Here is an 11,844-nt window from a genome sequence, read left to right on the forward strand (position 1 = left end):
TGTATTCTTTTAAACACTGCCTGACCCATTAGTTTCAGTTTCTTATTGGCTAGCTTTTACATATTGATCTAACCCATTTCTATTAATCTGTATAGCCCACAAGCTGGCTTACCAGGAATGATCTTAACCTGCGTCTGTCTGGAGTGGGAGAACCATGGCGACTCCTTGACTCAGCTTCTTTCTCCCAGCATTCCATTCTGTTTACTCCGCCTACCTAAGGGTTGGCCTATCAAATGGGTCTAGGCAGTTTCTTTATTAATAAGAAATCACTCCCACATCATTTCCCCTTTTTCTGTTTAAACAAAAAAGAAAGGCTTTAACTTTAACATAATAAAATTACATATAGCAAAACAGTTATTAAGCAAGAATCACAGTTACAATATTTATATCTATTTTATCTTTTATCATAACAATGGAAAACTATAACTACCTATACATTCTTCAACTCCATCAAAGACTCCAGAAGGATATAATATTACCTAAGTAAACAAGAAAATGACAGAGACATCTCGCTGCCTGTACAGTCACCCAAAGTTCCTCTGTACCATTGGGGCATCCATCTTCAGCCTTCAGGCCCATAGTATCCAGCAGACATTTCCATGAAGCAGGCAATTTCAAAGACAGTTCAGTCACTATCTGCTGTGTCCTGCAGAATGTCTCGCAGACTCTTTCATGAGTCATGAACCCCAAAAGACCGTCTCACCTTTAGGCAAGTTCAGCAGTCCTCTCTCTGCGTGTTCTCTGTGTCCATTTTATGCAACAGTCCAGGCAAGAGCAGTTTCTTGCCCAAATGGCTATCAAACTCCATAAGGATCCTCTTCGATGCCCATCTTCTTCTTGAAGTAGATTGGTGCTACCAGGAGCAGAGTGTCTCATGGTCATGAAAAGTCCTAAGTTATTAAAACATTAAATGCCATATTCTGCAGTCTTTGAAAGATATGAAGAATGTCTATCTAACTGAAATGTATCTCTATATATCTAGAAAATCTAACTAATATGACTACAAGCTTGACTATTACTGATGATTATCCATTAACCTATATTTCTTAATTATACATTACATTTTTTAATGAACTACACAATCACAATACCTTAATCAAGATCAGAAATACATATACATATAACAAAATTGACTGTAAAATCCATACCAATGCAAACTATTCATACCTATATCATACCCCCCTTTAAATGTAAAAGAACATTTATAAACAATTTTTGGGAATATGGGCGCAGTTTTTTCTCTCCAAACTGCTTCCTGCTGAATGGGGGCGTCGTTAATTAAGTCTTTCATGGTATAACCTGTGTGCCAGGGTCATCTCAGTTGGCAGTTGAGTGAAGTAATTTTTTGAGGGTGTTACAGCAACCTTTCAGGAGGGCGTGGTCTATCATACCAAATTGGAATAGAAGAAATCCACAGGGTCTGGTCCTCTGTGAAAAGAAAAGAAGACCCTTTCCGAAGCATCATATCCTTAGACCCAAATTTTGAAATCGTAATACCCTTATATCCATTCTGGTTTAGCTTGGCAGCCCATGTAATGAAATGTCTCTCTGTACTTAGCTCCTTCACAGTCAAAAATTTTAAAGAAAACACAATGTACATAATCCAGACTTTCTGTGAATTTTCCATTTTTACGTGGCTTATTTTTCTTTATTTCTTTTAATCTCTTAACTATCTGTACTCTGTCTCTTTAAAGACTTTACCTTTTTTTTTTAAACCATTAACTTTATTCTCTATATTCTTTTTCTTCTCTCTCTCAAGCCTACGTACATTCATCCAACAGTATGGTCTTTTATGTCTGAATCTGTTTTATTGTGAATCTGTAACATTTTTTTTACTATCCAGGAGCATTTCTTAAAATGTTAAGCAGTTCTTAAAAACTTAAGTTGCACCATGTACAGGTAATACGGTAATAAGGTACAGCCTGTTTCCTGCCCAATCTAAACCTTAACTGCACTGTTTTTATGGTAATTACGGTAGTTCCTACCTGAGACCAGCACAGTTCAGCATGGCGGAGCTGCTCAGCTCCTGCCTTAGAGCCATTTGGTGCCCCTGAGCCACACACAGTTCCAGGCACACAGCAGTCCACATTGCCATCAACCAAGCCGTAGAGCTTTACTCCAAATGCTCCATTCAAAGCTCTGTCTCCCACAGAGGCCAGACAGAGATCACAATGGCGGCACAGCCCAGAAAGCCGGCATTTTAAAACAGCCAGTTTTTTCCTGCTGCTGAGTCAGGACAATTTCTTTGTGGTGCGCAACCCACAAACAGCAAAAAGCTGTCTAAAATTCTCTCTCTCTCTCTCTCTCTCTCTCTCTCTCTCTCTCTCCTTTTTAAGCCCTCTCAGGTTTTACGTGGAGTTCATTAGCACGTTGGGTGCCACTCTGTAGTAGTAAGAGCGGCGGGCTGAGTCCCCACACCCGGCCGCCTGAACGGCTAGCTTTACCCGAAATAATTACACGGAAACTGTATTCTTTTAAACACTGCCTGACCCATTAGTTTCAATTTCTTATTGGCTAGCTTTTACATATTGATCTAACCCATTTCTATTAATCTGTGTAGCCCACAAGCTGGCTTACCAGGAATGATCTTAACCTGCGTCTGTCTGGAGTGGGAGAACCATGGCGACTCCTTGACTCAGCTTCTTTCTCCCAGCATTCCATTCTGTTTACTCCGCCTACCTAAGGGTTGGCCTATCAAATGGGTCTAGGCAGTTTCTTTATTAATAAGAAATCACTCCCACATCACTAGAGAGTTATGAATAATGCCTATCTGACTGAAATATATATATCTATGTAGCTAGAAAATCTAACTAACATGACTACAAACTTGACTATTATTAATGATTATCCATTAATAACCTATATACATTATATTTTTAAATGAACTACACAATCAAAATACCTTAATGAAGATCAAAAATGCATATACATATAACAAAATTGACCTAAAATCTCTATCAGTAAAGCAAAATCTATACTAATGCAAATATTCATATCTATATCACATCCCACTTTAAATGTAAAAGAACGTTTATAAGCCATATTTGGGAACGTGGGTGCAGTTTCTTCTCTCCAAAATGCTTCCTGCTGAATGGTGGCATCATTATTGATTTATCTCAGTTGGCAGTTGAGCGAAGCAATTTTTTAAAGGTGTTCACAGCAACCTTTAAGTAGGGCGTGGTCCATCCTACCATATTAGGATAGAGGCATCCACAGACTATCACCCTCTGTGAAAACAAAATAGAAACTCCTTTCCAAAGCATCATGTCCTTAGATCCAAATTTCAATGACAAGGCATTTTCAAAATATCTATGTTGGATTATTTCAGCAGCTTTTATAAAGAAACATCTTTTAGCAGCTATTGCTACTGCCTCAAAATTCAAATGATTCAAAAAGAGCATAATAGCATACAATATCAAAATTCGCTGTGAATTTTCCATCTTTGTGTGCTTCAATTTAACCTCTATTTTGTTTATTTTTCCTTTTTATTTTTTGCCTTTTGAGACAGGTTCTCTGTATCTTTGACCTGGAATAACTCTGTATACCTGTCTGTCCTTGAAGTCTCAGAGATCTGCCTCTCTCTGCCTTTCAGGCATTGGGATTAAAGGTGTATGCTACTACACATTGAACTCACAAAGATCTGTTTGTCTCTGCCTTCAAGGCACTGGGATTAAAGGCGTGTGCTACCACACCCTGAAGGTACAGAGGTCAATCTCCCTCTGGCTCCCATGTGTTGGGTTTACAGGTGTGTACTACCACACCCAACAACTCTCTTCCTTTTTTTAACTTTAAGAACTTCAAATTTTAGCCTGCACATATTTTTAACACACTGTAAATCATTTAAAAATTTTCTTTGTCTTTGAATCTCTCTTTACTCTATTTCTCTCTCTGTTTTTCTGACCACATGAATCTTTCATTTACAAAGCAATCTCAGTAGGACTAAAGCCGTGGCTTTGCTGGCCAGATGTAGCCCATTCCTTAGCTTTCTGCCATTCCAACTTTGTGGCTGAGGTACCGAACAGAGCCGCATTCAGTGCCACAAGTCTACAGTGTTTCAAGGTCCTTGCCATCAAAGAGGCTGCAACAGACAACACTCAAGCCCTCTTTCTGTAGCTGGCCCTCCTTCCTCAAACAGTCAGATTTTGCCCAGGCAGGATGGCCCAGAAAGCCGGCATTTTAAAACAACACAGTTTGTTTTCCTGCTACTGCTGAAAACATACAAGCATTCAGTTGGCTTTTATCAACACCATTTAAATGTTTTGTGGCAGGACCCCTTAAGGGCTGCAGGGTTTTGCAGCTGAAGCTGAGTCAGCAAGCCTCTTTTAGATGAGAGCCCTTGCTTTCTTCTAGCAAGCAGAGCAGACCGAGAAATCGCTGCTACCAAGAAAACATGCTTTACACTTTCCCAAGCATTCTCAGGCTTTCAGTGGATTCAGTTGTCCACAAGGCTGCAAGCCATTCTGTAGTTATTTGAGCAGCGAGGCTGTGTCCCCAGCACCACGACCGCATGAAGGTTATACCTGAAATAAATACACAAAAACTGTATTCTTTTAAACACTGCTGGCCCACCAGACTCAGCATTTTAACCCATTTCTAATAATCAGTGTAGTATAATGAGGTGCACTTACCAGGAAAAATTCAGCATGTCTGACATGGTGGCTGGCTGCATCGACATCTGCCTCAGAGAGCAGAGCTATGGCATCTGCCGGGGAGAGGGGAGCATGGCTTCTCTGAGCTCACTACCTCTTCCTCCCGGCATTCTATTTTGTTTACTCCACCTACCTATGTTCTAACCTATCAGCTGAAGCAGATTCTTTCTTTAATTAATCAATAAACTTCTTCTGTCACTTTATCCTTTCAACAGCTTGCCCATATAAATCTCCCATGTGTCTTCTGTTGTATAATCTTTCATTTGTAAAGAACTTGCACTCTCAGGGGAGGATTTTTCTGACATCTCTGTGGATGGAGATCATATGATGAAGGTCAGATGAGCAACCATGACAACTCTAATGCTGTAGAGTTAGGTGGAGCAGAGATTGATGGCTGACATTCCTGTGCTATGCATCAGATGCCCCTGAACTCTGGCCCTGTTGACAGACAGGCAGACATCAAGTTGGTCACACATACTTAACTCATTCAGGTTCACAGATACTGTAAATGGAGTTTTAATTCTTCTCCTAAACTAATAAAGAAACCAAGATTAGGAGAAGAGAAGAGCCTGAAGTAAGGCTTCAAAATGGGTCATTTTGCAAAGGAAAGGTTACCTGCCTCCATGTATACTGTCTCCCTTTCTTAGTCAAATCCATCCTTCCAGTGTCTAGCTAACAGCTAACCATAGGATTGAACCCAACTGCCTTTGATTTCTGAAATAAGTGCTGTCCCCTTAAGGTCTCATAACAGCACAGGAAGGTTTGTAAGACTGTCCCAGCAACAATTTAAAGCAATTCTAGGACACCAAAGATGCAGCAAATTTGGTTAATTGGTAATATAGATCGTTCTGATGGGACAAAATAATTTAGAATTAAAAAAAACAGATTGGTGTACTCACGATGAATTTATGTGATATGGCACACACAGGCTTCTGGTTCTGAATACTTCATGCTCGGTGGGTTTTGGAGATTGTCGTGACCCTGAACCTAGCTGGAGGCTTTGGGGCCTTGAAAGGACAAGACTTAATATTTCAGGACATCCTTGTACTTGGTGCCCACTGTTTACTGATTTCCTTACAGAGAATGAGCAGCCATCTACTCCTGCTGCCATGCCTTCCCCACATGAACAGAGAGAAGACCCTATACACACAGGTCGCTTGTATCACATGTGAAGGCATAAGTCACAAACAAACTCCCACAGCAGTTTAGAATTGTGATTAATAGAATGATTAGTTCTTGAAAGGGGAAAAACTTAGAGATCACAATCCCTTACAAAAGCCCTCTGCAGGATCAGAAAAGGAGCCTAGTAGCCGGAAGGGAAGCTCAAGCAAGAGATCAAGCTGAAGGTAGAAGTTGCTTTTTAAAAGAGAGAGAGACCACAACTCAATGGGCTGGTATCTCAGTGGCTATTCAGGAAACATCACAGAGAAAGGATCTGCTTCATGCATGAGAGTCACCGATGATTTCCCTTTAAGAAAAAAACCCATCAAAACTCCCAATAACATCATCAGCATTCAACGACATGTCTATGATTTCTTTGCCTTGCCTTTGATTGTGCAGTAAATGATGCTGATAGTTAATCTGTGCAATTAATGCACATTTCCTTGTAACTGACTAGACAGAATTGACAGGTTATCTTAAACACAGCAGGGAGTCACTCTACGATGGAACTGGTTCATCATCACCTGTGTGACAGTGACATAATTGAGATCTTTCCTTTGTCTATAAATCTCATTATGTTCAACATGATAGGTTGTCATACAGATTTCTTAGGGTTTTGTCCCACTGGTGGTTTCCTTGGTATGCTTACATAATTTTTTCCAGATCCAATCAGTTTTGACATGCACTGTCAGCTCCACGTCATTGTGTTCATCTTATGTTCCAGTCCAGGCATTTTAGACCTCTTGTAACTGTTGTAAGAGTATCTCATGTTCCACCTAAATGATTTAGCGTTTTATTTAGGCTGGGTTTTATCTTCCATCACTGAGTTCATTGACTTTCCTTGGGCGTAATTCCTGGGACACTGAGCCTAACTCCTGGGGGATTCCTCCAGTTATTTCTCCTTTCTTAGATAGTTTATACTCTCACTATTACTGTGAGAGTGTTTCTGTAGCAAATATTCTTCTCAAGATGAGAAGAAACTTCAATATTACAATCCATTTGTTATTGTGATTTAAATACACACACACAAACACACACAAGTTAATGCACATACACTGATGATATCTCAATTTATGGGGCCATTCTGGGGATGTCAAGATCAATATCTCTCGAGTGGTTCTCAGAAGGCCATAGGGTGACCCTCTCTAGGTACTTAAGCAGGGAGGAGAAGTTGACCACACTGTGACATGTCCCTAGGAACTATGTGTGCCTTGTCCCAAAGTCAGACTGATGACTGACTATCTTGAAAACCACCATGGAACTTTTGTTTGGCAAATGATGGAGATCAAGTCAGGGTCAAAATCAGAAAACTAGATGGAGCTTCCAAGCTCCAGTGGAAGAGCAGATGGATGGAGAAAAAGAGCAAGGATGTCAGGAATATAAGGGCTTGGTCCACACTATGAGACACTGTGCCTGAACTAAGGGAATTTCAACTAATCCAGTGACCTGGGAATGAAAGAACATGGGATCAAACTGGAAGCTCTGAATGTGGCTGACAATTGGGGCAGACAGAGAAGCCAATATAATGGCACTTGCAATTGTCTGCATATCATACACTGGCTTTTTGTGATCATATTTTTTGTGGATGCATACCTTGCTAAATCTGGATGGATGAAGGGTGGGCTTGGACTTCCCACAGCTCAAAGTACCCTGCCCTCTATTTGGACTGGTGTTTGAGTGGAGAGGTTTATTTGCGGAGCAAGAAGAATGTGGGAGGAGGAAGAGAAGTGGAAAGTTTGATAATTATTATTATGAAGTAATGGAAAAATCAATAGAAAATAACCAATGAGGACATTGGAGCTAGGAAAAAAAAAACATTCATGTGAGTTGTTGATTCAGACCAAAAATTATTTTACAGAAAAATAAAAAACACATAAAGGGGTTGAGTTACTTGGAAAATATGACTCAAGTAATTGGGAAGAAGATTGGGGTTTTTATTTTGGGTCTTCATGGGGCTGTATGAGCAGCATTTTAGGACCTGTATGCTGGATATTTCTGGGGGTTAGTAGGGAAGAAACCTGGCTAGGAGGAGTTTTATGACATAAGTAGAGCCTTGATGATGTCACAAACCTTTGGTTGGGGGTGGCAACTCTGTTCCACATGAAGCACTGGTCTTCTGTGAAGGTGGGCTTACTATCTTCACGGTGGCTGAGGAGGTCAGTTCAGCTCTTGGGATCCACAACTGTTCAACCGAATTTCCAGAAGTTGGAATCTAGAGAGCCAAGATATTTTCTTTTGGTAAATATGTTTAGGAAGCAACTAGGACCTCTGTAGTCAAAGAAAGGTTTCTTTCAAATCTGCTCTGGGTCCAAAATTTATGTCGTTAACAGCTCCTATATTTGATAGCTGGGGGACGGTTAATGTCAGGTATTCTCCCCACTCTATCTTTGCTAAAAATGTCCAATTCCTCTGTCCACTGAAATGGCAAAGATCCTCTTTGTCCATATGTGTTTTAAAAGATAATTATTTCTAATAGGTGCTGTTGCACAGATTAATGTTTTTTTCTTTTGGCAGTTTGACACACAGTACTCACTTCTCTATTGAAGATACAGAATATCTTTATGTAATCAACCTGGATCTGGATCAGGAGACACAACAGAGAGAGCCAGTGGACTGGAGTGCCATGACCTTGGGCAGGTGGTTATAGATCAGCCAACTAACCAGTAGCTTGAGTGGTAAGGAGAGGAGTGGCTGTTCTTTGAATACTTTGCCATCTGTTCAGATATTTCTTTCTCGCTATAAGTATAGGCATAGATTCCTCTCTCATTGATATAGTAAGTCAGGAAGTAGGTTTCTCAGTAGAGGTCAATTGCATTTTGCAGCAGGAATATGTCTCTGATACACATATACTGAGCTGTAGACAAGAGTTTGATAATTTTCCTATTAATTTCTTAAGAACATATTCCATTTAGGTATCCAAATCTATTCAGCCCTGCCTTTTTCACCTGCTCCAAAGTTATTCCTAAAAAGAGCCTTGACCTCACATCCTCACCTTCTTATCCTTGCAGGCACTTATGGTGGAGGAAACCACTTTGTGTCTGATTTAAACTGAAGAGTTCTTCCTATGCAGAGATTGGCAGCTATGAAGCCCAAGCACAGAAACAGAGCCAAGAGACAGTGGAACAGGAGTGCTGTGGCCTATCTCAGAAAGTCTCCCGCCATGATGAAGATGCCTCTTAGTATGAGTGGCATGCCACATCTCCAAAAGAAGAATGGGCCATCGCTCCAGAAGCAAAAACTTAGTAAGCCTTTTGAGGCCCTGGAGAATATTGTTGGCCGCAGAATTTCTCATGGCTGGAAGGAAGCCAATGAACCAGTCACCCATTGGAAAGCCATCATTCTAGATCAACTGCCAACATATCCCTCTCTCTATTTGTTGAAATATGATGGGATTGATTGTGTCTATGGCTTGGAGCTTCATAGTGACGAAAGGATTTTAAACCTGAAGATCCTGCCTAATAATGTGCCATTTCCTCAGGTGACAGACACTCATCTCTCAAACACCATAGTTGGCAGAGCAGTGAAACATACATTCATGGGCACAAATGGCTCTAAGAATGACTGGAACGGGATGGTCCTAGAAGAGGTGCCAATCATGAAGACCTGGTTTTATATTACCTACAAGAAAGATCCGGTCTTGTACATTTACCACCTCCTGGATGACTACCTGGAAGGCAACCTCCACATCATGCCAGGCTCTAAGGAAGAGTGGAGTGGCGTGGTCCCAGATGAGGTGCAGACCATAACGACCTGTTTCTACATTGTCAACGAGAATGATCCGGTCCTGTACCTTTACCACCATCATGATGATTCCATTGAAGGCAACCTCCACATCACGCCTGAATGTCCTCCAGTAGAGGTGACTTTGGAATTAGGCAGGGATTCCTTGGAGGGCAAAAGAGTGCAGTACAACAAAAAAGATGGAACCCAAGAGATAGGTAAAATTATTTGCCAAGTTCCCAACAAACCTTCTGTGTATTTCATCAAGTTTGATAATGACTTCCATATCTATGTCTATGATTTGGTGAAGATCTGTTAAAGTGAAATTCTCAAATTTTGAGGGGCAGACTTAATGCTCTCTTTGGGAATGTGTTTTTTCAGAGATACCTCAGGTCTTCTATGAATCCTGGTATCTTTTCCAATGGATTATTCTTTCTCAAAGAATAAAAATTTGCTAACATGTTGTGTTATTTGGTCAATGATGGATTGTGTTTGGTGGATGGGGCATCACAGAAATACATGCCTTAAAACAAAGCAGGATTTATGGTCTTTTCCCCTTGGAGAGTAAAGGACTGGGGATGCGTGGTGCGGTAGAGGACAAGATGGCTGTCAAGGAAGCAGTGGAGAGGGGACAAAAACTTGTATCATCTCGGGGCGGTATGAAGCTTGAGGGAAAACCATGTCAAATGGAAAGATGTGACCGATATCAGCGTGAGGTATTGGGACTTAAGAGGATAAAGAGTAGATTAATCAGGAAGGGACACAAATGTATACTCAAAATCAGAGAAAATTAGGTTTCATTTGATGAAAGTGTTAATTCGTACTGGCTGTAAGTCAAAGGATGTTTGATCTCCACTAGAGCATGTTGCTTAGTGAAAAGTGTCTCCGCTCAGTTGCTCTTCTCCAGTAAGGTGGACATCAAGTTACCTACTTAGTTTTGCCAGAATTCTGTCTGCCACCTACTTTGTCATGCCTGGATTCGGTATGCCTTGAACTCTCATAGGTCTTATCCATGCCATCCAACCCTTGTCAGTTCATTTAAATAATTGCCCTGCCATATCTGGAAAACAGTGTTCCCTTTCATTGATCATGTTCTGTAGTACTTGGGCTATAAAACTCATGAACACACTCACCCACACACAGGATAAACATGTACATATGATGCCCACTAGTGTGTGACATGCACACATATGATGAATGCACCGAACTCCATAATATCAGTAAAGTAGGGAATCCATGATGCTAGGTGGAGTCTGGCAAAGACCCCACACACCCATCAAACCGCCAAATACCAGTATGGTACTGATGTCTGACTCCCATCCTGTAAGGAACCTGCCATCCTGTAACTGGGCTATTTTTGGTTCCTTCATCTTCACAAACTTGGTTAAAATGTTAGAGTTGTCAAACTGGGAGTTAGGGTCCAGCATGTAGATCAGCTGTCCCAGGTCAGGTGATTTGGCTACAATTTGGGTGAGAAATTGTACCAGGGAATTCTGGTACACCCTCTCCTCTTCTTCTCCCTGTCCTCATCATCACTCTTGTGGGTGGGCCTGGAGCACAAAGAAGGTAAAATGGAATAAGCCTCCTCCTTAGTGGAAAACCTTGTCAATCCTTAATTTGACCTGACTCTCTGAGGGAATGCAGCACATTTTTTCCTACTAGGTCTCCTCATTCATTGGTTCACTCATTTTTCCAAGGAATGATTGAATTCATCCATTCTTCCTTGTCTCTCTCTCTTCTTTCTTCCCTTCTTCCATTTCCCCCTTGATTGTAGAAATTTGAGCAGCAGGGCTGCAAACCCATGGGGCCGCCTTGTAAGGTTATGCTCCGAAATAACAACACAAAATTATTCATTTCAACACTGCCTGCCCCATTATTTTCAGCCTCTTAACCCATGTCTAATAATGTATGTTGCAGCACGAGGTGCGCTTAGAAGGAAAGATTTAGCATGTCTGACCTGGTGGCTGGCTGTATCGCCATCTGCCTCAGAGTGCAGAGCTACCATTTCTGCCCATGGCAGAGGTGCATGGCATCTCTAAGCTCAATTCCTATTCCTCCCAGCATTCTCTTATGTTTATTCCACCCACCTATGTTCTAACCTTTCAGGCCAAACAGTTTCTTTATTTAATTAACCAATGACCTATACTCCATCATTACTCCTATTTCTGTTTAAACAAGAACGGAATCTTTAACTTTAACATAGCAAAATTACATATAACAAAACAGTTATCAAGCAAGAATTACAGTTACAATATTTATATCTATTTTATCTTTTATCATAACAATGGAAAACTATAACTATCTATCTATTCTT

The sequence above is a fragment of the Microtus pennsylvanicus genome, assembly GCF_037038515.1.
Source record: "Microtus pennsylvanicus isolate mMicPen1 chromosome Y unlocalized genomic scaffold, mMicPen1.hap1 SUPER_Y_unloc_3, whole genome shotgun sequence".
Taxonomy (NCBI): Eukaryota; Metazoa; Chordata; class Mammalia; order Rodentia; family Cricetidae; genus Microtus; species Microtus pennsylvanicus.